The 27387-nt window shown below is 40.8% G+C and overlaps 1 protein-coding gene across 1 annotated transcript in view; it reads right to left on the bottom strand.

Annotated features, from left to right (window-relative positions):
* The window catches only part of LOC137639743 (uncharacterized), a 211274-nt gene that overhangs the window by 79762 nt on the left and 104125 nt on the right, over positions 1–27387 (bottom strand). The gene's annotated exons all lie outside the window — the stretch shown is intronic.

Raw genomic sequence — 27387 nt, 5'->3', positions numbered from 1 at the left:
ATGTGTGTGTGTGTATATATCATATATACATACATATATATATATATATATATATATATATATATATATATATATATATATATATATATACATATATATATATATATATATATATATATATATATATATATATATATATATAGTACATTATATATATATATCTATCTATCAATATTTGTGTGTAATATATATATATATATATATATATATATATATATATATATATATATATATATATATATTTATATAAAGGATTTTGAGCAAAGTGAAAAATCTATTTTTGGGTGAGAGTGCCATGCTATCCTGATGGAAGGTTCCTTTAGGTATCTTTCTAAGGGATATTTGGTACAGTGATACTCCCAGAAAATTAAACCGAAGGTCTCCAGGATTAAAACTCCTGGCGCGAGTATCCAATAAAGGATATCGCATATCAGGGGACATATACTAGATACGACACATAGTAATCTTCACCCTGAATAGATTTAACTCTTTCATGTAAGGGGGGAAGAGTGGCAAAAGAAGGGGGTGCCGTTCTAGGTACCCGGTAGACCTCCATCCCTACTACTACCGCGACGTCATTCCTTTTCTTGTCGATAAGCAGAAATGGCCGCAGATAAAGAAATTTTGGGAGGGGTCAGCAAAAGGGTGGGTCCATCATTACGACATGGCATTCACCCAAAAATAGATTTTTCACTTTGCTCAAAATCCGTTTTTGGGCTCGGGCCATGTCATTCTGATGGAAGCATACCAGATAATTGTCATGAAATTACTATTAGCTGTGGGTTTGTGTATGTGCCTTCCACCTTGAATAAATTTCCTTATCTGGTCTACTAGACCTTTATGTGAAATTTCAGAGATCTGTCATTTCCACTAAGCCTGGAGCTGGTTTAGTGCTTCCTGCCCCGAGTAGGAAAAATGTTGATATTGACGATAAGGATTCAAGGTTTGTATTTCTGTAGGGACAAAAAGGGAAAACTTTGGAGCTTACATTTTTACTTACCATGAGAATGTAAGATTCGTTCTTTCAGAAATCTTTATCCTGATTTCAAGTTATAAGCCCTTTGCAGGGATTAAATAAAACTCTAGTATATTTTATCAGTCTGTAACTGAGGCAGCAGTAATAAGACGCAAATACGTTTTTGTATTTTATTTTGCAGCTAATTTATCAAACGTAGTTACAACAGGGTATGAATCTGATCCAGCATTACAACACATCAAGGTCCATATTTACTCGTGTAGAAAAAATATATAAATACAGCCTTCCCTGGAATTTGATGGACTTCGCTTTCCTTATTACCTTCTTGTTCAAGAGTTCTGAGGTATATTCTTCTAACAAGGGGGTGGAGTGTTGGAAGAATTCTGGAAAATGGGGTGGAGTTCTGCTCCATTTACACCCGAGTCCATTCGTAATTAGGCTGTGGGTCCAGGGATCGAAGGTCCAGGGATCTCGAAAGTGATGCAGTCTGCCCCCTACCTGGAACCCCTCATTGCTTGGGGGGTCCTGCGGATTTGTTTCCGCGACCACGTCCTCCTTGGGCCCGAGAGGAGTTACCTCCGGGAGAACTTCTCTTAGGGCCTTTTCCTTTCTGACTAGGGCGAAAGAAGTTGATTGCCTATCAAATTTAGGGTTGAACACTGGCGATTGGGCTTCCAGTTGTTGAGGGACCATCTGGAAGGTGGTCTGAGGCATCGTGGTCATAGTCACGGCAGGAAGTTGTGCAGGTCTGCGTGGTCTCCTTGCCTTTTTATTCTTAGGCTGTGGACCTCCGTCCGAGTTCATGCCCCACTTTTGGAGTAGGTTTCTGTTCTCCGAGCCTGCTCTGGCAATGATCTCTAGAACCAGTTCCTGTGGGAAAAGGTCTTTACCCCAGATGCTCGAGGTAACCAGCTTCCTTAGTTTGTGTCTGATGGTCACTGAGGCCAAAATGAACTCTCTGCAGGCTCTCTTCGCTCTGAGGAAAGCTTATAAGTCTTTCACAAGGGAACCCATGTGAGACTTAGCCAGAAAGATGAACATTTCTGGGGCGTTATGTTGACCTGCACTCATTTCCAGGCAGTTCTGATGAGAAAGGGAGGCTGCAAGTCTCTCCTTGGACTCCTGTTCCCTCCTCAGAAGATGGTCTGGCAACTTCGGAAGGTTCTCATTAAACTGTTGGCCTGCTATCTCTGCATCCCACTTAAGAGACGGAGAAGGTTAGGTGGACATCCTTTCACTTCTCCTCACAGGTAGGCAGTGCTAGAGAGAATGGTTTGCATTCCTCTATGGTTGTGCAGAGTTTGCCCTCGTCGACTGCCTTGACGACAAAGTCTAGTGCTTTCTCCGAAAAGGGGAAAGAGATGGAGGAAGGGGCAAGAAAGGTGGGATGTTTCTTGCTCAGTGCTGAGACTTTGGAGTTTGTGTACCCGTCTCTCTTCAAGGCTTTCAGGAGGATGGCTTGCACCTTGTCATGTTCGAAGACAATGACCTCTTTAGGTACCGTTTCCTCTCGGGCTGCATGTTCTTCCCGCAGTCTCATGTAACAGTCTGGGTAGGCCAAAAAGTTAGGCCAGAACTCAAGGTCTTCGATCAGCTTGGACCCCAACTTCTCCGAGACGAATAGTTTCACATTCATCATGGGCATCTGCTCCGCATACCTCCAGGGATTGGTTTCGGAGCAGTGAGGGAGATCCAACACTCTAAGGGGCTTCTTAGTGGTGCCCTTGGTGGATTCGGGGCAGTCCGCCCTCTCTTGCAACAGTATCTGCTGCTGCCTGAGTGATTCCCGCATCGTCCCTTGTTCCTTTTGGAACAATCCCATCATCCGTTGAATCGAAGTAAGGATCTCTTCATTCTTGTTGACCTGTGCAACTGGTTGTGGAGTTGAGCCGAGGAAGTTGACGGCATAGGTTGGTATGCCGTCACGGCAAACTGAGGGTCTTCAGTTGCCATTGATACGGATCCTTCTTCATCCGCTTCTTGTGGATGTTCCATGTTTTCTTCAGGGCCTCATTGCAGTAGATCCTGCTCAGTGTCAGTGGATACTTCTGACATCCTCTCTTGGTGGATGTCCATGCCTTCCAGTGCCTTATTTATGTCCGCGTCTAGCTTCAGTTGTATGAGGGGAGGATGGACCTGTTCCTGGGGCACCACCGTGTTTGGCAGAGCCTTGGGGAACAGAAGGCACCTTAGGAAGTCATTGGGTAAGTACGGTCCTGGAGAGTTCTTCTGGAACTCTCTAACCCATTTGTGAAGGGTCTCCCTTGCTGTATCCCTAGTCTCTATGGTGAATAGGGGGGCTTCTCCGAAGCCGTTGGCCATCAGGGTTGAGCAGGTGGGGCAGCCTTTCGGGTCCCAATATTTGAGGACTCCCGATACGATGCAGCAGAGGGCATGAGTCCTGCACTTCGTGTGGCCACAAAAGTCTTTGCCTTTGTGGTTGCAGAACAACGCCACACACTTCTCCATCGGCTCCTCCTGTAAAGGAAAAAGGGCCCAATGAGTATTAATACTTTTTATATCAGTGATATAAAAGCATACAATTTTTATTAACAATAGTAATCACTATTGTTTATGGTAGTTTACGATAGTAAGCTTGAAAGGAAGTAGAAAAGACATATTTGTGTTTCTTCTCCCAGGCCATTGCTGAGATCTCTGTCAGTGTTAATATTTAGTTTCCCTGATAGGGAGAATACAAGGTAGAAAAACTCTAGGAACTAGAGTTAGAGTTAGTGAATGTCTTATACTACCATTATCCACCTGTAGTATATATTAATACTGATCGGGTATTTTAGGGTCCTCATGATCGAGGAAAACCACCCGGGAGTTGAGGGAGTACTCAACCTCAATATAATATCGTGGTCCCAACAATTGTCTGCGATCGATAGGAAACACAGAGTATGTTAGAAAACATGTATACTACTGTCTAGTTGTATACAGCAGTTTTGCTGGCGGCACTGCTGGTGTTAGTTAGTACCTGTTGGTCCTATTATTATGAATAAACAAAACAGTTGGAAGTGTAGGAGGACTATCAGACCGCCTACTATCTCCTTGCCAGAATTAAAGTTCCAATGGAAGGGGAAAGAATCTGTCTGATTCTGGCTTCCACCCATCCACAAAAGGCCTGTCGCCGGCTATGACGTCGGCAGCAATGAATGTGGATGGCAGCTCAAGGGAGGGCTGAGGACTTCCCAAAGTATGTTAGGTTTCCCACTGGCAGCTATCAGGAGCCGTCTCAATCTTCTCTCCAATAATATTCACTTCCTCTGAAGGAAGGGAGTAAGGGGGAAGGTGGCAGAGACAGCTGAACTTAACTGTTACCGGCAGGGTACCAGCCAGTAACGCAGTCACCCTAGCAAGCCAGGATGACAGCCAGAATACCGGTGAAGGGATTTTGTGATGGCTAAGACGTCACTAAAGGATAGAAGGGGAAGGGTAAAGGGTCTTATAGTCCATTGATATGAGAGGTGGCGGCAGGTATGCCGCCTTCCTCTAACAGTGAACTGAGGAAGCATGGTTTCCTGTGCTGATGACATCGTCGACGGCAGAGGAAGCATGGCTTCCTGTGCTAGCGACATCGTCGGCAGCAAGACAAGGGAATCCTTAGTTAGTCACTATCTAAATCAAAGCCGGAGACAGTAAGAACTTTGTTCTACTCGTTGGCGATGAAGAGAGAGAGTGGTTGCCACCTATAGCGGCGGCGGCACTTGGGGAGGGAGGAAGGGTTTAGCCTCTTCTCTCTAAGAGAGAATGAATATCGTAACTTATCTATAGATTCTAGAGAATGTAAATTCTCATACGAATCGAGAAGGAACGATAGGGTGAGGCTAAACGTGGGGAAATACTTTACTAACGTATATATGAGCTAGAGTAGCCTAGCTCTGGTAGAATCCCCGGCCAAGGTAGTTGGTGCCACCGGGGTTCCCACCGCATACTTTAAGTAAAGTCACACAATAGGAAGAGGAATAATATTCATGTATGCAAAATCACTACTTGTATAATTTGCCTAAATAGCTAACATTATAGCTTAATACCGGAAATTATTGCCCTACTGACTAAATAAAATGCAATTGTAACTGGCGATTGCAGTCGTAAAATGGCTGCCTCTGGTTCTCGGAAACACTCACCCAACACACTTAAATTATTAAAATTTAACTGTGAAAATGGAGACTAAAATTATACACAGGAAAGAATTAAAACTCAACTTTCCAGAAAATGAAGATGAATATTCCCAAAAACTTGTAACAAAACACCGGGTTAACGGGAACACAACTCGCTTAGAGAGCTACAAGAAAAGGAATGGCGTTGCAGTAGTAGTAGTAGGGATGGAGGTCCACCGGGTACCTAGAACGGCACCCCCTTCTTTTGCCATTCGCCCCCCTTACATCAAAGAGTTAACTCTATTCGGGGTGAAGATTGCAATGTGTCGTATCTAGTATACATCCCCAGATATTATGCGATATCCTTTATTGGATACTCGCGCCAGGAGTTAAAATCCTGGAGACCTTCGGTCCAATTCTCTGGGAGTATCACAGTAGCAAATATCCCTTAGAAAGCTACCTAAAGGAACCTTCTATCAGGACGACATGGCAAGAGGCCCCCCAGAAAAAAATATATATATATGTATATATATATATATATATATATATATATATATATATACATATATATATATATATATATATATATATATATATATATATATACATATATGTATATATATAATATATATTTTATATACATAATATATATAATATATATTTCATATACATATATATATAATATATATTTCATATACATATATATATATATATATATATATATATATATATATATATATATATATATATATATATATACATACATATATATATATATATATACATATACATACATATATATATATATACATACATACTGTATATATATATACAAACATATATATATATATATATATATATATATATATATATATATATATAAAACAGATTTTGAGCAAAGTGAAAAATCTATTTTTGGGTGAGATAGCCATGTCGTCCTGATGGAAGGTTCCTTTAGGTAGCTTTCTAAGGGATATTTGCTACTGTGATACTCCCAGAGAATTAACCATAGGTGTCCAGAATTCTAACTCCTGGCGCAAGTATCCTTAATATATCTTTAAGGATATTGCATAATATCAGGGGACATATTTTTTTGTACGACACATAGCAAACTTCACCCCGAATAGATTTAACTCTTTGAGGGGGTAGAGTGGTGAACAAAAGGGGAGACGTTATCACGGTACCCGGTGGACCCCCTCCCTGTCATACTATGGCCCATCATTCCTACTATCGTTTCCAGAGGCCGTGTAATAGTGTTTTTTTTAAATAACTCCTAAAATAACTGATGGATTTCCATGATATCAAAGCAGGGAGCGCTTCATATAATGGCCTAATGGGAAATACTGTGCATTGCCAATTACGTTTCATTAACTTTTTTACTTAAGAAATGAGGCTAAAGCCAGTCTTAGCCACCCACACATTCGCAAAAGTGATGACGTCCCTCAGTGACGTTGTTATAACGTTTCTTCCCCAGTACCTCCCATCCCCCGAATTGTTAAACGCCTGTTTAACTCCATAGATAATTGTCATATGACCTACCCCAAGCAATACGAAATTCTTTGTCAGTAAAAGTTCAGCATACCTGGTAATGTGATTCGTGACTTTAGACTTTACCTAAACACAAGACCAACGTTTTATATCTTACCCACTCACTTACATTGAAGATCAAGAATGAGACTTATGACAGGAGACGAAAGAAGCCATGCTAACCCTACACTTCGCACTTCAAGCGAGTGTTGGTAAAGCAATAGAAATATAGTTTTCTTTAGGTTAAGCCATAGGACTCATTCTTCCATACAACACAGGTAACTCGATACATCAATTGCCAGGAAGAAAATGACAGAGAGCATTGTTTGATATAATTTATCATATCAATTTCACCAGAGAGAGTAGCTTGAATTCCTTGGAAGGTAGACTTCTAAAAGATGTTTCATATAAGGGCATTGACATCGGCCATTTGATAAATTTTGAAATCATATATATATATATATATATATATATATATATATATATATATATATAGTGTGTGTTCATACATACATAAGATTTATTATATTTCAACCTATAGTTTTATATATTTATTTACGTTATAAGTACCAGTACCTATTTTTGTTACTTAAAAGGTAGGTGACAAATATCATAGCGACTTTGTCACTGGAATTATACCAGACTTCAATTAATGAACAAATCAACCTCACTTTGAGAAATCCATTGACATTGTCTACATGCCAAGCTGATATACTCGTATCAAAGTATTCATTAGCTTTGCTTTTCCAAAATAATGTTATCACCAATTGCTGGAAACCATTGATTTATGAGGGATGAAAAAAAAAACAACAAGAAATGGACACTTATACATTTTACTCATCATGTCTCTCAAGGAAAAAAATTGTTTTCTATTTCTACTAATGTTTTTATTTTATTTTTTTATTTTATTTTATTCTTTAGTCGCAAATCTAAAATTTGTAGGAGTCCGAGTAGAATATCTCTCAGTGCGATTCCACACCCCTGTTTTAAACCTCTTCTATTATGTTTGATAATTTGTGTTAACCATCTAATCATAATTTGTATTAACCATCTAATCATTATCTACCACCATAAAACATTTTATTGCTCTTCCGGCTCATTTTATATGTGCAGTAAACAGTCTTTCCTAACAGGGGTTTACTCGGTAGCCTAATAACAAAGGGAATGAAGGAAAGAAGGCGAGAAGGAAGGGGGGGGGAGTACTAGGATAGCCATAGGTGTAAACACTGAAGGAGGGTTGGGGGAACCTCTGCGTCACAGTTACATGATTAAGTAACACTTCTTCGAAACGCTCTGAAGGAAGGGAAGAAGTTCCTCTTTTTTCTAAGAGTAAACGGGTTAATTAAGCACATCTATCAATTCATTGTACCACCAAAAATTAGGCCAATGTTTGAAACATTCATTGCTGTAGTTTCATGGAAATTCATAAGCCGGTTTGTTAGATATTTGGGAAAAACACTATTACACGGCCTCTGGAAACGATAGTAGTTGCACTTAAGCAGGGATAGCCGCAGATAGAGTAGTTTCTGGTGGGGTCATTTAAGAAAGAAGGGTGGGTCTATCAGGACGACATGGCTATCTAACCCAAATATAGATTTTTTGCTTTGCTCAAAATCCGTTTTTTGGGCTCAACCATGTGGTCATGATGGAAACTTACCACAGATTTAACTTGAAAGTACTATATCTGTGGGTTTGTATAAGTGCCTTTACTTTGAATGAGTTCCTTATATGGTCTCCTAGACCCTTATATATGACATTACCATTGTTTGTCATATCCAATAAGCTTGGAACTAGCTTAAGGCTTCCTGCCCCTGCAGGGAAAATGTCGACTTCAACTATAAGGATTCAAAGTTTGTATTTCTGTAAGGACATGAGGGAAACTTGCTAGAGATTACCTATTTGTACTTTGGAAATCGTTACCATCAAGGTGTCTAGACTTTTATGGAAAATAGTAAAACTCTCATTTCTTTTATTGTTATACTGAGGATAAATGAAGACGAGGATACATTTTTTCTTTTTATTTTCATAAGCAAAATAAAATAATAATGTATCATGAGAAGGAATCTAGCCTTGCACATATAAACATCATGGTTATACATATATTTTTTACCTGTAAGGGGAGGATATACATATATTAATTAATTTTTTAAAAGTGCCACTCAATGAATGTGAAGCTAATTTTGTCTAGTTTCACTCGGATGTTGGATATGCTTAAACACTGTGTTCAAATGTTCACACGGCACTGGTGTTATTGGTTAGATTCTGCCCCTGTATAGAACAGTCTATTAAACAACATAGTGATTTTCACTAGAAGGTGTTGATACCTATTCACCCGATACACTGTTGAGTCCCAAAACAGTCCACTGTTCATCGCAGCATTAGACGAAAGGTTTTATGACACTACCTGACGCCACTACAGTGTTTTATCTCATGCACTTGCTTCGCATAATGTTTATAGAAGACTCTACATGATTTCCCCCCTGTGTTGAAAGAAATTCAACGAAGAAGCAACTTTCCTTGGATCGTGACCTGCGGGTATGCTGTCAGAATCCACTCTTCGAATAAAGTGGGCGAGTTTCGCTCTCAGCTGTATTAGAGATAAATTTGATCCTGAGGTTTCGCCTTGGAAGAGCTGTCCCTCCTTGAAGTTAGAAGTTCTTCTAAGATAGACCTTGAGACACTCTACTGGGTATAGAGAGACATCTTCCTTCAGAGGGCAGATTCTCAAAGGACCCCACCTTTTGGTGGGTGGCTCGTTTTGGCGAGAAAGGTAGGATCAGGGAAAAGATTCAGTTCTCCTGTTTCCATGAACTGAATATGGCCTTCATTTCTGGATAAGGCTACTATTTCACTAACTCTAACCCCTGAGGCTATAGCAAACAGAAATATAACTTTCTGTGTTAGATCCTTTAGGGTGCAATCCTCATTGTTCATATTCAAAGCATAGTGCAAGACTTTGTCCAACGACCATGTTATGGGCTTTGGAGGGGTTGCTGGCTTGAGTCTAGCGCATGCTTTTGGTATCTTATTGAAGATTTCACCTGAAAGGTCCACCTGAAAGGCGTACAGTACAGAAGAGGTCTAGTCAAAGCCGACTTACACGCAGTTATTGTGGTGGAAGCAAGGCCTTGTTCGTGTAGGTGGATGAAGAAGGAGAGAGAGAAGTCTATTGATATTTCTGTCGGTTTTCTTGCTTTCACAAAGGAAACCCACTTCTTCCAAGACGATTCATATTGTCTCCTAGCTGAACTTGACTTGTATTCTTCGATGAAGTCGATCTTGTCCTTTGAGATCCCAAACCTTTTCTTGGCTGCTAGGGCAAGAAAATCATGAGATGTAGGTGGTTGGTTCTCAAGGATGAAGTGTAGACAGTCGACTTCTAAACCAGTTGGGATAAAACTGGGTTCGGCAGAGGAAACAGCTTGTTTCAATTCTAGAACTAGAGGGAACCAATTGCTTCTGGGCCATTTGGGGGCCACTACTGCGGCTGTTCCTCTGAAGGATCTTAGCTTGTTGAGGACTTTTAGCAGGAGATTGGTTGGTGGAAACAGGTAGATTCCATTCCATCTGTTCCAGTCGCTTCTGATTGGTTGGTGGAAACAGGTAGATTCCATTCCATCTGTTCCAGTCGCTTCTGCTTGAGGGTCCTCGTAAGGGGCTACATAACGAGGTAGTTTATTGTTGTTGCTCATTGTGAAGAGGTCGATCTGCAGTTTTGGGACTTTTTCCGGGATGAAGGAGAATGAGTCTGCGTCTAGGGACCATTCTGTCTCTATCGGCTTTCGCCTGGATAGAGCATCCGCCGTCACATTGCGGAACCCTTGCAGGTAAACTGCTGATAAGTGCCATCTTCTCTTCCTTGCCAGGTAGATAAGATGGCTAACATCACGTGATTGATGTGAGGTGATCTCGAGCCTTGTCGGTAAAGACATCTTACTATCACCTCGTTGTCCAAGACCAGTCTGATGTGGACTGACCTGTGAGGGGATAGTTTCTTCAACGTTAGGAAGACTGCCATAGCCTCCAAGATGTTGTGAAAGGTTTTGAACTGGTGCAACCAATTCCCCTGCACTTTCCTCTGTTGCGAATGGCCTCCCCATCCTTCCAGGGAGGCATCTGTGTGTATTACCACTGATGGTTGAGGTGGTTGTAAGGGGATTGTTCATACTAGGCTCTTGGCTGTTGACCACGGCCTTAGTAGCGTGCGCAATCGGGTCGGTGTCAACCTTTGTTGATCTCTTCGAGAGTTTGATGCGTATCTTCTCCAGACTCCTGATACATTTTTTAACTGCTGCGAACTGGAGAGAGCCCAATACTCTTTCCTGTTGACGTCTTGAAATCCTCTTGTGTTTGATTAGTCTCTTGACAGATCCCGCTATCTCTCTCCTCTTCTTCAGTGGAATGGAGAGATGGTGTGACTGTAAGTTCCAATGGATTCCTAACCATTGAAACTTCTGAGCTGGAGAAAGGCGAAACTTCTTGAGGTTGATCTTGAAGCCTAGGTGCTCCAGGAACTGGATCACCTTCCCGGCTGCTTGTAGACAAGTCGTCTTGAATGCTGCCCACACCAGCCAATCGTCCAGGTATGCTACTACCTGAATTCCTTCTGAGCGTAGTTGTTGGATGATTGTATCCGCAAGTTTTGTGAATACCCTTGGGGCTACGTTTAGCCCAAAGGGCATGGCTGTGAAGACATACTTTGTCTTCTGTATCCTGAATCCTAGGTAGGAGGAGAGGGGGTGACTGACTGGTCGGTGCCAGTAAGCATCTGCCAGGTCTATTGAGACTGTGTATGCCCCTTTTGGTAAAAGGGTCCTTATGTGTTGTAAGGTAAGCATCCGGAACTTGTTGAGTGGAGACAAATCTAGAATGACTCTGATATGTCCGAGTCTTTCTTGGGAAAACAAAACAGCCTTCCCTGGAATCTGATGGACTTCGCTTTTCTTATTACCTTTTTGTTCAAGATCTGAGGTATATTCTTCCAACAAGGGGGTGGAGTGTTGGAAGAATTCTGGAAAAGGGGGTGATATTTTGTTCCATTTCTAACCGAGTCCATTCGTGATTAGGCTGTGGGCCTAGAGATTGAAGGTCCAACGATCCCAAAAGTGGAAGTGTCTGCCTCCTACCTGGAACCTCTCATTGCTTAAAGGTTCCTGAGGACTTGCTTCCGTGACCGCGTCCTCCTCAACCCCTTGAGGGGTTTCTTGAGGAGCCTCTTTTTGATCCTCTACCTTTGTAGGGTCGAAAGGTAGACGTGTGCCTCTCAAAACCTGGGTTGAACACAGGTGATTGGGCCACTAGCTGCTGAGGGACCATCTGAAAGGTGGTTTGCGGCTGAGTTACCATTAGAGGCACTGTGGCCATGGTCGTGGTCGGAAGTTGTGCAGGCCTACGTGGTTTCTTTGCCTTCTTGTTCTTAGGCTGGGGACCACTGTCTGGGGATGATTTCCTCTTAAAAGACATGCCCCACTTTTAGAGAGGGTTTCTATTCTCTGTAGTGGCTTTGGCGATAACTTCCTGAACCACATCTTGTAGAAAAAGGTCTTTGCCCAAAATACATGATGTAATCAGCTTCCTGGGTTCATGTTTCACCGTTGATGCGGCAAACACATGCTCTCTACAGGTCCTCCTTGACCTGACGAAGGCATACAAGTCCTTCACAAGGGTACCCATGTGGGACTTGGCTTAAACCATATACATGTCTGGGGCATTGGTTAGGGCTACACACATTTCCAGGCAGTTCTGATGAGACAAAGAAGCAGCTAGTCTCTTTTGTCTCCTGTTCCCTTCTCAAAAGATGCTCTGGCAACTTTGGAAGGTTCTCATTGAACTGCTGACCTGCTATCTCCGGATCCAACTTAGAGACGGAAAAGGTCAGATGTACTTCTTTCCACTTCTCCTCGCAGGTAAGCATGGCTAGAGATAATGGTTTACATTCCTCTAGGACTGGGCACGGTTTGCCCTCATTGACTGCTCCCATGACACAGTCAAGGGCTCTCACCAAAAAGGGGAAAGCTCTGGAGGAAGGAGCAATGAAGGTTGGGTGCCTCTTGCTCAATGCCGAGACTTTGGAGTTGGTATATCCGGCTCCCTTTAGGGTCTTGGTTAGGATAGCCTGTGCTTTGTCATGCTTGAAGACAATGACTTCCTTAGGTACCGTCACCTCACGGATGCTGGTTAATCCCGCAGTCTCACGTAGCAATCTGGGTATGCTGAAAAGCTGGGCCAGAATTAGAGATCTTCAAGGGGTTTGGCCCCCAACTTCTCGGAGATATAGAGCTTCCCATTCATCATGGGCATGTGCTCCATGTACCTCCAGGGGTTGTTTTCGGAGCATTGAGGTAGGTCGGATACTCTAAAGGGCTTAGTAGAGCCTCCGGAAGCACCAGAGCGTTTCCCTTCCTTTACCTCTCTCTTCGTCTCTTTGAGATCTTGCTTTATCTCCTGTTGTTCCTTCCGGAACACTGCCAACATCTGCTGGATCTACTCTAGGAGCACTTTGCTCCTGCCGACCTGCACATCCGGTTGGGAAGTTGGGGCTGAAGAGGTTGATGGCACGCCCATGCCTTCCAGTGCCTTGTTGATGTCCGCGTCCACTGTCAGTTGGATGAAGGGAGGCTGGACCTGTACCTGGGGCACAACCGCGCTGGATTGAGCCTTAGGGAACAGAAGGCACCTTAAAGATTCGTTAGGTAGGTAAGGTCTCGGAGAGTTCTTCTGGAACCCTCTTACTCACCTCCGAAGGGTTTCCCTTGCTGTATCCCTTGACTCCGTAGTGTCAGGCATCTCTTCCCCGAAGCCTTCGGTCAGCAAGGCCAAGCAGTTGGAGCAACCCTTCGGGTCCCAGCACCTCAGGGATCCAGATACGATGCAGCAGGGGGCATCAGACCTGCACATCGTATGCCCACAAAAGTCCTTACTCTTGTGGTTGCAGAAAACGACTGCACACTTCACCATTGGCTCCTCCTGTAAGGAAAGAAAAGGTGAAACGAGTATTCAGTTGTTCATATAATTGATATAAATACATACTTATCAATAGTAATACTTAGTATTATATCTAATAGCTTACGATAGTAAGCTAGAAAGGAAAAAGACATATATCTGTGTTTCCTCTCCCAGGCCATTGCCGAGACCTCCGGCAATATCAATATTTAATTTCCTTATAAGGGAAAATACAGGGTGGAATAACTCCCGTATGTAGACCCGGAGTCAGTGAATATTTATACTAACTCCTCCACCTATAGAATATTAATACTGAACGGTGATTCATAAGTGTCCCGATAATCAAAGGATTCATCAGGATGTTGAGGGATTACTTCAACCTCAACATGTTATGTGGTCCCAACAATGGACTGTGATAGGATACACAGAGTATGTTAGAAATACTTGTACTACTGTATCGTTGTATACTGTAGTTTTACTAACTACTGTATTGTTGTATACTGTAGTTTTACCAACTACTGTATTGTTGTATACTGTAGTTTTACCGACTACTGTAGTTATATACTACAGTTTTTTAACTACTGTAATGTTATATAGCCTACTGTAGTTAAACTGGCTACTGTATTGTTGTATACTGTAGTTTTACCGGTATACTACCGGGGTTAGGCTAGTTGATAGAGAGAGAGAAAGAATGGAAAGGATTTCCTATTATTATGGTTTAGCACAATAATTGGAAGTGTAAGAGGGCTACTGCTGCCAGAATGAGAGTTCTAATGGAAGGGGAGGAATGTATCTGATTCTAGCTTCCATCCAGCCACAACTTTTGCCGCCAGCTGTACTGCCGGTTGCAAGGTCTGTGGATGGCAGTCATAGAGAGGACTTTAGAATTCTCAACAGTTTAATGGGTTTCCCACCAGTAGCCGTCAGGGCCGGCTCAGTCTTTCACCCGGGGTATTCGCTTCCGGTGAAGGAAGGACATAAGGAGGAGTTGGCCGAGGCGGCAACCTAACCGCCGCTGGTAGGGTCCCGGCCGGCAACTTAGTCAACCCAGCAAGCGGGGATGATTGCAGAATACCGGCCAAAAGAATGTTGTGACGGCTAGGCCGACACTAAAGAACAGAGGGGGGAGGGAAAAGGGTCTTTTAGTTTGCAAAGGGAGAAAGGCGGCGGCAGGTATGCCGCCTACTTTTGGCAGTAAACTAAGGAAGCATGGTTTCCTGTGTCGACGCCGTCGTGGTCGGCAGAGGAACAAGGATTCCCCTGTCGGCAACATTTTCGGCTATGACGTGTCTTATAGTTTACAAGGGAGAAAGGCGGCAGCAGGTATGGCTATACTTTCGATTGTAAACTAAGGAAGCATAGCTTCCCATGCCGACGTCGTGGGCGGCAGAGGAATCAAGATCCCCTGTCGGCTGCAAGACAGTACACCCTGAGTTACTGTCATACTTCGAAGCCGGGATACTCGGCGGCCAAGAAGATAGACGGTAAAAAACTATCCAATTCAAGCCGGAGTTTACTACTCGGTGGCGATGACGAAAGATAGGGTTGCTGCTTGAGATGGCGGCGATCAGGGGGGAGAAAGGGTTTATCCTCTTTTCTCTAAAAGAGAAACGTATCGAATTATACCCATAAATTCTATGGGATATATATCCCCAACGGAATTAATAGGAAATGATACAAGAGGTTAAACAATGGGATTTACATTACTAATGTATACAGAACGGGTTAGGCTAGCCAAACTCGGGTGGGGACAGCGGCTACAACTGATACCACCGGGGTCCTCGTCGTATAAGAAAGTAATGTAACATATTGGAAGAGGAAATATTATAAATAGGCAAATCTTCACTAGTATAATTTGCCTAACTAGCTAAAAGTTTCTTTATAGCTAAATACCGGGAGCGTTGCACTCATAACTAAATAAAATGCATTTATGGCGTGAGGCAGCGGTCTCAAAATGGCCGCCTCCGGTGTCGTCTGTGCTCCACTAAACACACTTAAATTATATGAACTTTCCAGAGGATGAAGATGCTGGAGATTGCAATATAATATTTCAAGAAACAGTAACAACACAGAGAGAAACGTGGGAGCGCACTTAGCTTAAATGCTACAGTTCAAAGGTAGTAGTACGGAGAGGAGGTCCACCGGGTACCTTGATAACGGCTCCCCTTTCATTTGCACTCTTCCCCCTCAAAGAGTTGAATCTATTCAGGGTGAATATTGCTATGTATCGTACCAAAAAATACGTCCCCTGATATTATGCGATATCCTTAAAGATATATTAAGGATACTCGCGCCAGGAGTTAGGATTCTGGAGACCTATGGTTAATTCTCTGGGAGTATCACTGTAACAAATATCCCTTAGAAAGATACCTATAGGAACTTTCCATCAGGACGACATGGCCGAGCCCCCACCCCCCCAAAAAAAACTATATATATATATATATATATATATATATATATATATATATATATATATATATATATACAGTAGGGTCCCGAATTATGCGAGAATTTGGTCGATTAATGACCTCGTGTAAATGGAAAATCGCGAATTTCGAAACACACAACTAACAGAAATAATTCCATTGCGGCCATGGCAACCAGCAATTTGCCTATTCAAATGTGTTTACTACCCATTTCCAATACTTTCTTTGTACTATACTGTATTTCTTTAAAATATCAAATTGTTTTTGTAAATAAATAAAACATTTAATATACTTTTAAAGTTCTAATAACTTGAAAAATGGTTAAAATTACAACCAGGATAGGTGTAAACACCATATATTTCCCGTTATAACACAACCCAAAATACAGACAAATTTTAATGTTTGTCATATCTATTGTATAATACAACTGGTGAATAGCAAAACCATCACTCTATAGACTAGCTTGTTGTATGATTGAAAATCCAGAATTATCAAAATAAAGGCGATTTTATATCATGCGTTTCCTAAACACGCTAAAAAGCACAATAGAAAAAGGACAACCAATGTTTTTTTTACGTTTATCTCTGATCACAACGAAGAAACAGACGCATTTATACATCTGTGTTTTTGAATTGACAGATATTTTACCAAGTATAGATTATATGTTGAATTTGTTATTACAATGTTCTAATTATTTTTTATTAGAACTTTCAATAAATGAAATGAATGCCATTTATGAAATGTTTTTCTTTATGATGCCGCCTGAAACGGAAACCTTCCATTTGTTTACGCTCCATCTTCGATCATAATAAACAAACGAATGCATTAAACACACATGATCTAAGTCATAACTAATGATATTACAAACATTTAGTAAACATTATGTTATTACAAATATTACTTACCGTATCCATATAAATTCCTAAATTCGTAGCAAAGCTGGAAATTTTTTTTCCTTATGCGTTTAATCCACAATAGCAAACTGCCGCTAATGACAGAGTGATAACTTACGATAATTCTAAACTGTTACGAAAGTAATTGTCCTTTCCATATCCAAAATACTTTTCCTAACTTCAGTTATAAGTCAACTTGTACCCACCTCAATTATGGATCCATATGCAAAAAAGGTAAAAGAAGAAAGTAGGCCTATTTTTAAGTCTCGCAACAATTAGGTTACCGCTATAAACGTTCGATGTGAGAGAGAGAGAGAGAGAGAGAGAGAGAGAGAGAGAGGGGGGGGATGGTTTTAAAGTAATAAACAATAAATATGATAGGTTATAACACATTGGTGTTTATGTAATATTAACTGTATAGATGGTTTGAATAAGTTAAGAAATGGTGTAAACAATTCTTTGTTATTGTAATCGCGCGGAAGCTAGACATCAGCTGATGTGATCACAGCCAAAAGTAAAACAAAAATAAGTTAGCAATACTCGATTTTTAAAACACACCCGAAATTTAACAACATAAGTACATGTTTTATTATAGCGCAATTGACATTTAAAGAGTAAAAATTTTCTGGAATAGAATGGTGTTTCCTAAAAAATAGTGGTTTGCGGACGAAATCGGTTACCGTATTTTAAGCTATGATTGAAATGGATGTATACACGTATAATTTTTTCGTTTTGTATGTAATTGACACTTCAAGAAAACTGATTTTGGTTTCTTCATCTATTTGTAAGTATTGTATAACGAGAGAGAGAGAGAGAGAGGAGAGAGAGAGAGAGAGGAGATTATGACGCAGAAGGATACAGACCTAGAACAGGGGAGGATGAAGGTGGGGGGAGTGATGAGATAGGCTGGGTGGACTCGCAGGGGAGACGGTAGGGGACGGGGGAAGAGGGGATTTGGTTGCCAGTGGCTAAAAATAGATTCTGAAAGACGGTAAAGGGAAATACGAATCCCATCGAATAAACAGAATAAGGAAAGGGAATAAGATCCAGAGGAATAATAGATATAATGGAATGAAAATGACTAGATGGTGTTAGTTGTGATAAGAATAATTTAGATATTTGAAATAAGAGTGTCTGAGGAGGTATAGAAGGAATTCGTGATAAATATAGAGGAATATCAAAGGATACAGTTAGTTTGCATTAAAGGGTTTGTTATCGTTTATCGGCAGTGAATAGCCTAAACTTCGGTAACGAGTCGTCAATATTTTGTCATATTTTAAACAGTATACATTTGATTTGCAAACATTGGTTTTGTAGACTAGACGGTAAAATAAAATCTAGAGAGAGAGAGAGAGAGAGAGAGAGAGAGAGGGGGGATCTCTGCCATCAAACCTCTCTCTCTCTCTCTCTCTCTCTCTCTCTCTCTCTCTCTCTCTCTCTAGATTTTATTTTACCGTCTACTCTACAAAACCAATGTTTGCAAATCAAATGTATACTGTTTAAAATATGACAAAATATTGACGACTCGTTACCGAAGTTTAGGCTATTCACTGTCGATAAACGAACCCAGTCTACTCGTGAAAACCTTGAACGCCCAGAGGGAAAAATAAGGCTTTTAAATATACTGTACTAAACAAAAATAATGCTTTAATATACCATCATTAACACTACCATTACAATTATCGTAAGGTTGGAGAAAGATAAAGATTGCCGAGAACGTAACCACATTTGTTTACATTTTGTCAGCTGGACTCGCACAGTTAACAGTTGATTTCATTGTTGATGTGGAATTTTATCCTTAAATAGGCTATTCATTATGAAATTATGTTAATGAAATGTAATGTTGATATTGTTTTGTAACATTTATTATAAATCACCGTATTTAGGGCTACCAATATACTTAAAAAGACAATAGATTTGATACATTTTGTAGTGCTTGACTCGCGAACTTTGAACAGCCTCGCATATACAGAAAGTTTATTTTTGAAAAATAGCGATCGCGGAAAAGGGGAATCGTGTAATTCGAACCCGCTTAATTCGGAACCCTACTGTATATATATATATATATATATATATATACTTGTATATCTATATTTATAAATCTATATATATATAAAATACTTGTATATATATCTATAATATATATATATATATATATATTGTATATCTATATCTATATATATATATATATATATATATATACACATACATATATAAACACACACACACATATATATATATATATATATATATATACATTTATAAATCTATATATATATACAATATATATATGTAGATATATATATACAGTAGGGTCCCGAATTATGCGAGAATTTGGTCGATTAATGACCTCGTGTAAATGGAAAATCGCGAATTTCGAAACACACAACTAACAGAAATAATTCCATTGTGGCCATGGCAACCAGCAATTTGCCTATTCAAATGTGTTTACTACCCATTTCCAATACTTTCTTTGTACTATACTGTATTTCTTTATAATATCAAATTGTTTTTGTAAATAAATAAAACATTTAATATACTTTAAAGTTCTAATAACTTGAAAAATGGTTAAAATTACAACCAGGATAGGTGTAAACACCATATATTTCCCGTTATAACACAACCCAAAATACAGACAAATTTTAATGTTTGTCATATCTATTGTATAATACAACTGGTGAATAGCAAAACCATCACTCTATAGACTAGCTTGTTGTATGATTGAAAATCCAGAATTATCAAAATAAAGGCGATTTTATATCATGCGTTTCCTAAACACGCTAAAAAGCACAATAGAAAACGACAACCAATGTTTTGTTTACGTTTATCTCTGATCACAACGAAGAAACAGACGCATTTATACATCTGTGTTTTTGAATTGACAGCAATTTTACCAAGTATAGATTATATGTTGAATTTGTTATTACCAATGTTCTAATTATTTTTTATTAGAACTTTCAAATAAATGAAATGAATGCCATTTATGAAATGTTTTTCTTTATGATGCCGCCTGAAACGGAAACCTTCCATTTGTTTACGCTCCATCTTCGATCATAATAAACAAACGAATGTATTAAACACACATGATCTAAGTCATAACTAATGATATTACAAACATTTAGTAAACATTATGTTATTACAAATATTTTACTTACCGTATCCATATAAATTCCTAAATTCGTAGCAAAGCTGGAAATTTTTTTTCCTTATGCGTTTAATCCACAATAGCAAACTGCCGCTAATGACAGAGTGATAACTTACGATAATTCTAAACTGTTACGAAAGATAATTGTCCTTTCCATATCCAAAATACTTTTCCTAACTTCAGTTATAAGTCAACTTGTACCCACCTCAATTATGGATCCATATGCAAAAAAGGTAAAAGAAGAAAGTACTAGGCCTATTTTTAAAGTCACCGAACAATTAGGTTACCGCTATAACGTTCGATGAGAGAGAGAGAGAGGAGAGAGAGAGAGAGAGAGAGAGAGAGAGAGAGAGAGAGAGAGAGAGAGAGAGAGAGAGAGAGATGGTTTTAAAGTACTAAACAATAAATATGATAGGTTATAACACATTAGTGTTTATGTAATATTAACTGTATAGATGGTTTGAATAAGTTAAGAAATGGTGTAAACAATTCTTTGTTATTGTATTCGCGCGGAAGCTAGACATCAGCTGATGTGATCACAGCCAAAAGTAAAACAAAAATAAGTTAGCAATACTCGATTTTTAAAACACCCCCGAAATTTAACAACATAAGTACATGTTTTATTATAGCGCAATTGACATTTAAAGAGTAAAAATTTTCTGGAATAGAATGGTGTTTCCTAAAAAATAGTGGTTTGCGGACGAAATCGGTTACCGTATTTTAAGCTATGATTGAAATGGATGTATACACGGTATAATTTTTTCGTTTTGTATTTAATTGACACTTCAAGAAAACCGATTTTGGTTTCTTCATCTATTTGTAAGTACTGTATTGTATAACGAGAGAGAGAGAGAGAGAGAGAGAGAGAGAGAGAGAGAGAGAGAGAGAGAGAGAGAGAGAGAGAGAGAGAGAGAGAGATATTATGACGCAGAAGGTTACAGACCTAGAACAGGGGAGGATGAAGGTGGGGGGAGTGATGAGATAGGCTGGGTGGACTCGCAGGGGAGACGGTAGGAGACGGGGGAAGGGGGGATTTGGTTGCCAGTGGCTAAAAATAGATTCTGAAAGACGGTAAAGGGAAAAACGAATCCCATCGAATAAACAGAATAAGGAAAGGGAATAAGATCCAGAGGAATAATAGATATAATGGAATGAAAATGACTAGATGGTGTTAGTTGTGATAAGAATAATTTAGATATTTGAAATAAGAGTGTCTGAGGAGGTATAGAAGGAATTCCTGATAAATATAGAGGAATATCAAAGGATACAGTTAGTTTGCATTAAAGGGTTTGTTATCGTTTATCGGCAGTGAATAGCCTAAACTTCGGTAACGAGTCGTCAATATTTTGTCATATTTTAAACAGTATACATTTGATTTGCAAACATTGGTTTTGTAGAGTAGACGGTAAAATAAAATCGAGAGAGAGAGAGAGAGAGAGAGAGAGAGAGAGAGAGAGAGAGAGAGAGAGAACCTCTCTCTCTCTCTCTCTCTCTCTCTCTCTCTCTCTCTCGATTTTATTTTACCGTCTACTCTACAAAACCAATGTTTGCAAATCAAATGTATACTGTTTAAAATATGACAAAATATTGACGACTCGTTACCGAAGTTTAGGCTATTCACTGCCGATAAACGAACCCAGTCTACTCGTGAAAACCTTGAACGCCCAGAGGGAAAAATAAGGCTTTTAAATATACTGTACTAAACAAAAATAATGCTTTAATTTACCATCATTAACACTACCATTACAATTATCGTAAGGTTGGAGAAAGATAAAGATTGCCGAGAACGTAACCACATTTCTGTTTACATTTTGTCAGCTGGACTCGCACAGTTAACAGTTGATTTCATTGTTGATGTGGAATTTTATCCTTAAATAGGCTATTCATTATGAAATTATGTTAATGAAATGTAATGTTGATATTGTTTTGTAACATTTATTATAAATCACCGTATTTAGGGCTACCAATATACTTAAAAAGACAATAGATTTGATACATTTTGTAGTGCTTGACTCGCGAACTTTGAACAGCCTCGCAGATACAGAAAATTTATTTTTGAAAAATAGCGATCGCGGAAAAGGGGAATCGTGTAATTCGAACACGCTTAATTCGGGACCCTACTGTATATATATATATATATATATATATATATATATATACATATATATATATATATACTGTATATATATATAATATATATGTGTATAAATATATGTCTACTGTATATCTACATATAGATATATGTATATATATATATATATATACATACACATTATCTATATTTATAAATCTAATTATATTTATACATATATACTGTATATATACTGTATATATATGTATTGTTTACAGACGAGGCCACGTTTTATATTTCTGACCCCGCAGGCAAAAAGGTCTGGGTCAACAAAGGTGGCGGTCCCTATCACCCCAAGGCCACTGCTAAGACAGTAAAGTTCCCCCCCTCTTTGATGGTCTGGGGTGCGTTTGGATACGGTGGTGTTGCGGATCTTGTGGTGTTGCCAAAAGGACAAACTGTTAATGCTAATGTGTATTACGAAATTTTGAATTTCTATTTGCCAGACGCATTTGAAAAGACTGGCACTGAAATGGTTCAGCAAGACGGTGCCCCTTGCCACACTGCTAAAATTATTAAGCAGTGGTTGGGGGATTGTGAAGTAGATTACATTAAAGACTGGCCTGGCAACTTTCCTGACTTGTCTCCCATAGAAAATCTTTGGGCGATAATAAAAGCCAAGCTCAGGAACAAAGACACGTCGACGGTGACAAAGCTTGAGGAGGCCCTGAAGGAGTGTTGGGCTGCCCTTCACCCCCAAATTTGCAGGAACCTTATTGATAGTATACCCAAAAGGGTCTCTGAGGTTATCAAGAGGAAAGGCCTGCCCAGCAAATACTAAAAGAACAATTGGTGAGTGTTCACAAAGTTTTCATGCATTTTTTGTCAGGGTTATGATTTTTCTTGTTGCAAAGGGGGTCGCGGCAATCGCGACCGGCGCTGACTGTATATCTGTGGGTTTGTATAAGTGCCTTAACCTTGAGTCAGCTTCTATATGGTCACCCAGACCACATAAATATATGACGCTACCGTTATTCGTCATATCCGCTAAGCTTGGAACGAGCTTAGGGCTTCCTGCCCCCTGCAGGGAAACTGTCAACTCTGACTACAGAAGCGAGAAGGTTTGTATACGTAGGAACAAATGGAATTAACTTACAATAAGTATGTTCACACGTATAAGCAGATTCGAGTGTTTTATATTATTTTAGAAAAAAATAATTAAAAGACTCTGGCTAGTTTTATTCAGCTACTTATGGGGCGAATAAGAAGCAAATACGTTTTTTATATTTATTTGTATAGACAATATAAATACAATGAACGTATTAAAATAGAATCATATCCTCCATATCCAACATTCTAAAGGTACATATATATTTTTCACCTGTAAGGGAAGAAATATGTATTAAAACACGGCCACTCAAAATCATTGTAAAATTATTAAGATAATTTCACTGTAGATGGATGAGTTTAAACACCGCGTACAAATGTACACACGGCACTGGTGTTATTGGTATGATTCTATACCTATAAAGAACAGTCTTAGGGGCACCAGGGTGACCCTTAATTAAAGGTATTACACTTAAAGGTGTTAACACCTTTTCACCCATAACTGTGAAGTCCCAAACAGTTCACTGTTCATCGCAGCATTAGACGACAGGTTTTATAACACTACCTGCCGCCACCACCTAATGCTTCAATTCGTGCACTTGCTTCGCATAATGTTTATAAAAGACTCTAGAAGATTTCCAACCTGTGTATGAGCGGAGTCTATCAAAATCCATATTCTGAAAAAAGTTCAGCGAGGAAGTAATTTTTCTCGGATCATGACCTGCGGGTGTAGGGTGTACTGTCAGGATCCACTCTGCGAATAAAGTAGGTGAGCTTTGCCCTCAGTTGTTTCAGGGATAAGTTTTATCCAGAGATTTCGCCTATGAAGAGCTGTCTTCCCTTAAGTCTGAAGTTCTTAGAAGACAGACCTTTAGACACTACTGGACATAGAGAGACATCTTCTTTCAGAGGGCAGATTCTCCAAGGACCCCACCTTTTGGTGGGTAGCTCGTTTTTGGCGAGAAAGGTAGGATCGGGAAAAAGATTCAGTTCTCCCTCTACTGTGAACTGAATATGGCCCTCGTCTCTTGATAGGGCAGCTATTTCACTAACTCTAGCCCCGGAGGATATAGCAAACAAAAATATCACTTTTAGTGTTAGATCCAAAGACCATGAAATGGGCTTCAGAAGGGCTGCTGGTTCAAGTCTAGCGCATGCCTTCGGAATCTTGTTGAAGATTTCATTCGACAGGTCCACCTGGAAGGCGTATAGAGGAGGTCTAGTCAAAGCCGACTTACACGTAGTTATTGAGGTGGAAGCCGAGGCTTGATCGTGAAGGTGGATGACGAAGGACAGGCAGAAGTCTATCGAGATTTCCGTTGGCTTTTTTGCTTTAACAAAAGAGACCCGCTTCTTCCAAGACGATTCATATTGTCTTCTGGTTGATTTTGACTTGTATTCATCTATAAAGTCGATACTGTCTTTCGAGATCCCAAATCTTTTCTTGACTGCTAGGGCAAGAAAATCATGAGACGAAGGTTTTGGGTTCTCAGTGATGAAGCGAGACAGTTGATTTCTGAACCAGTTGGGATAGAACTGGGTTCGGTAGAGGAAACTGCCTCAGCTTCAGTTCTATCACCAGAGGGAACCAATTGATCTTGGGCCATGTGGGGGCCACCACTGCTGTTGTCCCCTTGAAGGATCTCAGCTTGTTGAGGACCTTCAGTAGGAGATTTGTTGGCGGGAACAGATAGATTTGAGTCCATCTGTTCCAATCGAGGAACATGGCGTCCGTCACTTCTGACAGAGGGTCCTCGTATGGGGGTATGGGGCTATGTATCGAGGTCGTTTCTTGTTGTCGCTCGTTGCGAAGAGGTCGATCTGCAGTTCTGGGACTTTTTCCAAGATAAAGGAGAATGAGTCTGTGTCTAGGGACCATTCTGACTCTACCGGCTTTTGCCTGGATAGAGTGTCCGCCGTCACATTGTGGAACCCTTGTAGGTGAACTGCTGATAAGTGCCATCTTTTCTTTCTTGCCAAGCGAAAGATGGTCAACATCACGTGGTTGATGTAGGGCGATCTCGAGCCTTGTCGGTTCAGACATCTCACTATCACTTCGCTGTCCAAGACCAGCTTGATGTGGGATGATCTGTGAGAGGATAGCTTCTTCAACATCAGGAGGACTGCCATGGCCTCTAGAATGTTGATGTGAAAGGTCTTGAACAGGGATGACCAGGTCCCTTGAGCTTTCCTTTGATGGGAATGACCTCCCCATCCTTCCGTCGAGGCATCCGTGTGGATGACTACCGATGGTTGAGGTGGTTGTAAGGGATTAGTTCTTGCTAGGCTCTTGACCTTCGACCACGGCCTCAGAAGCGATCGCAGTAAGGTCGGTGTCGGTCTCTGAAGATCTCTTCGAGCGTTTGATGCGTATCTTCTCCAGACTCCTGACGCATCTTTCAGCTGTGCTCTTAGCACTGGGTCTGTTACTGCTCCAAACTGGAGAGAGCCCAGTACTCTTTCCTGTTGGCATCTTGAGATCCTGTTGGATTTCAGTAGTCTCTTGACAGAACCCGCGATCTCTCTCCTCCTCTTTGGTGGAATGGAGAGGCGATGTGACTGCAAGTTCCAATGGATTCCCAACCATTGAAACTCTTGAGCTGGAGAGAGGTGAGACTTCTTGTAGCTGATCTTGAAGCCCATGTTCCAGGAACTGGATCACTTTTGTGGCTGCCTGCAGACTAGCAGTCTTGGATGCTGCCCACACTAGCCAGTCATCCAAGTATGCAGCTACCTGAACGCCTTCTAAGCATAACTGTTGTACGACTGCGTCAGCAAGTTTCGTGAAGATCCTTGGGGCTATGTTTAGTCCAAAGAGCATGGCTCTGAAGACATACTTTGTCTTCTGTAGCTTGAATTCTAGGTAGGAGGAGAGGGGGTGACTGATTGGAAGGTGCCAGTGAGCATCTGCCAGGTCTATTGAGACTGTATATGCCCCTTTTGGTAAAAGGGTCCTTATGTGTAGAAGGGTTAACATCCTGAACTTCTTGTTCTCGATGAACTTGTTGATTGGCGACAAGCCCGGAATGACTCTGAGTTTGTCCGAGTCCTTCTTGGAACACAAAACAGCCTTCCCTGGAATTTGATGGACTTTGCTTTCCTTATAACCTTTTTGTTCAAGAGTTCTAAGGTTTATTCTTCCAGTAAGGTGGTGGAGTGTTGGAAGAATTGAGGAAATGAAGGTGGAGATCTGTTCCATTTCCTTCCTAGTCCATTCTTGATTAGGCTGTGGGCCCTGGGATCTTAGGTCCAACGATCGTGAAAGTGGAGGGGTCTTCCTCCTACCTGGAACATCTCATTCCTTGGATGGTCCGGAGGGTTTGCCACCCTGGCCACGTCCTCCCTACCTCGTGAGGGGTTTCTTGAGGAGCCCTGTCTAGATCCTCTACCTTTCGGGCGAAAGGTAGTGGTGTGCCTCTCAAAACCTGGGTTAAAGGCTGGTGACTGGGCTACCAGCTGTTGAGGCACCACCTGGAGAGTGGTTTGTGGCTGAGCAACTACTTGGGGCATCGTGGTCATGGTGACTGTGGGATGTTGCACAGGTCGGGAAGGCAGTCTTGGCTTCTTCGTCTTCCTCTTGGGTTGGAGACCAGCAACAGGAGATTTTCTCTTGGCAGAGATGCTCCACTTTTGGAGAAGATTCCTACTCTCCGTGGTGCCTTTTGCGACTACCTCTTGGACTACTTCCTTTGGGAAGAGATACTTACCCCAGATACAGGAAGTGATCAACTTCCTGGGCTCGTGTTTGACCGTTGTATTGGCAAACACAAACTCCCCGCAGGCCCTCCTGGCCTTCACAAAAGCATACAAGACCTTAACTAGGGTAGCCATGTGCATCTTGGCTAGGACTGCATACATGTTTGGGGTGCTTGCAATGACTGCACACATCTCCATGCAGTTCTGGAGGGACAGAGAGGCGGCTAGTCTCTCCTTTGTCTCCTGTTCTCTTCTCAGGAGAAAGTCCGACAGCTTCGGGAGGTTCTCACTGAACTGCTGTCCTGCGATGTCCGCGTTGAGCTTAGATACTGAAAAGGTTTAGGTGGACCTCGTTCCAATCCTTTTCGCCCGTGGGCAAGGCCAGAGATAATGGCCCACACTCCTCTAGTGTAGGACATGGTTTGCCTGCATCAACTGCCTTAAGCACACTGTGGAGAGCTTTCGACGAGAAGGGGAAAGCTCTGGATGAAGGAGCAAGAAAGG

Source organism: Palaemon carinicauda, chromosome 4, assembly GCF_036898095.1.
Source record: "Palaemon carinicauda isolate YSFRI2023 chromosome 4, ASM3689809v2, whole genome shotgun sequence".
In the NCBI taxonomy this organism is placed as follows: Eukaryota; Metazoa; Arthropoda; class Malacostraca; order Decapoda; family Palaemonidae; genus Palaemon; species Palaemon carinicauda.
The sequence above is the reverse complement of the archived record's forward strand: the minus strand, read 5'-3'. Positions and strand labels throughout refer to the sequence as shown.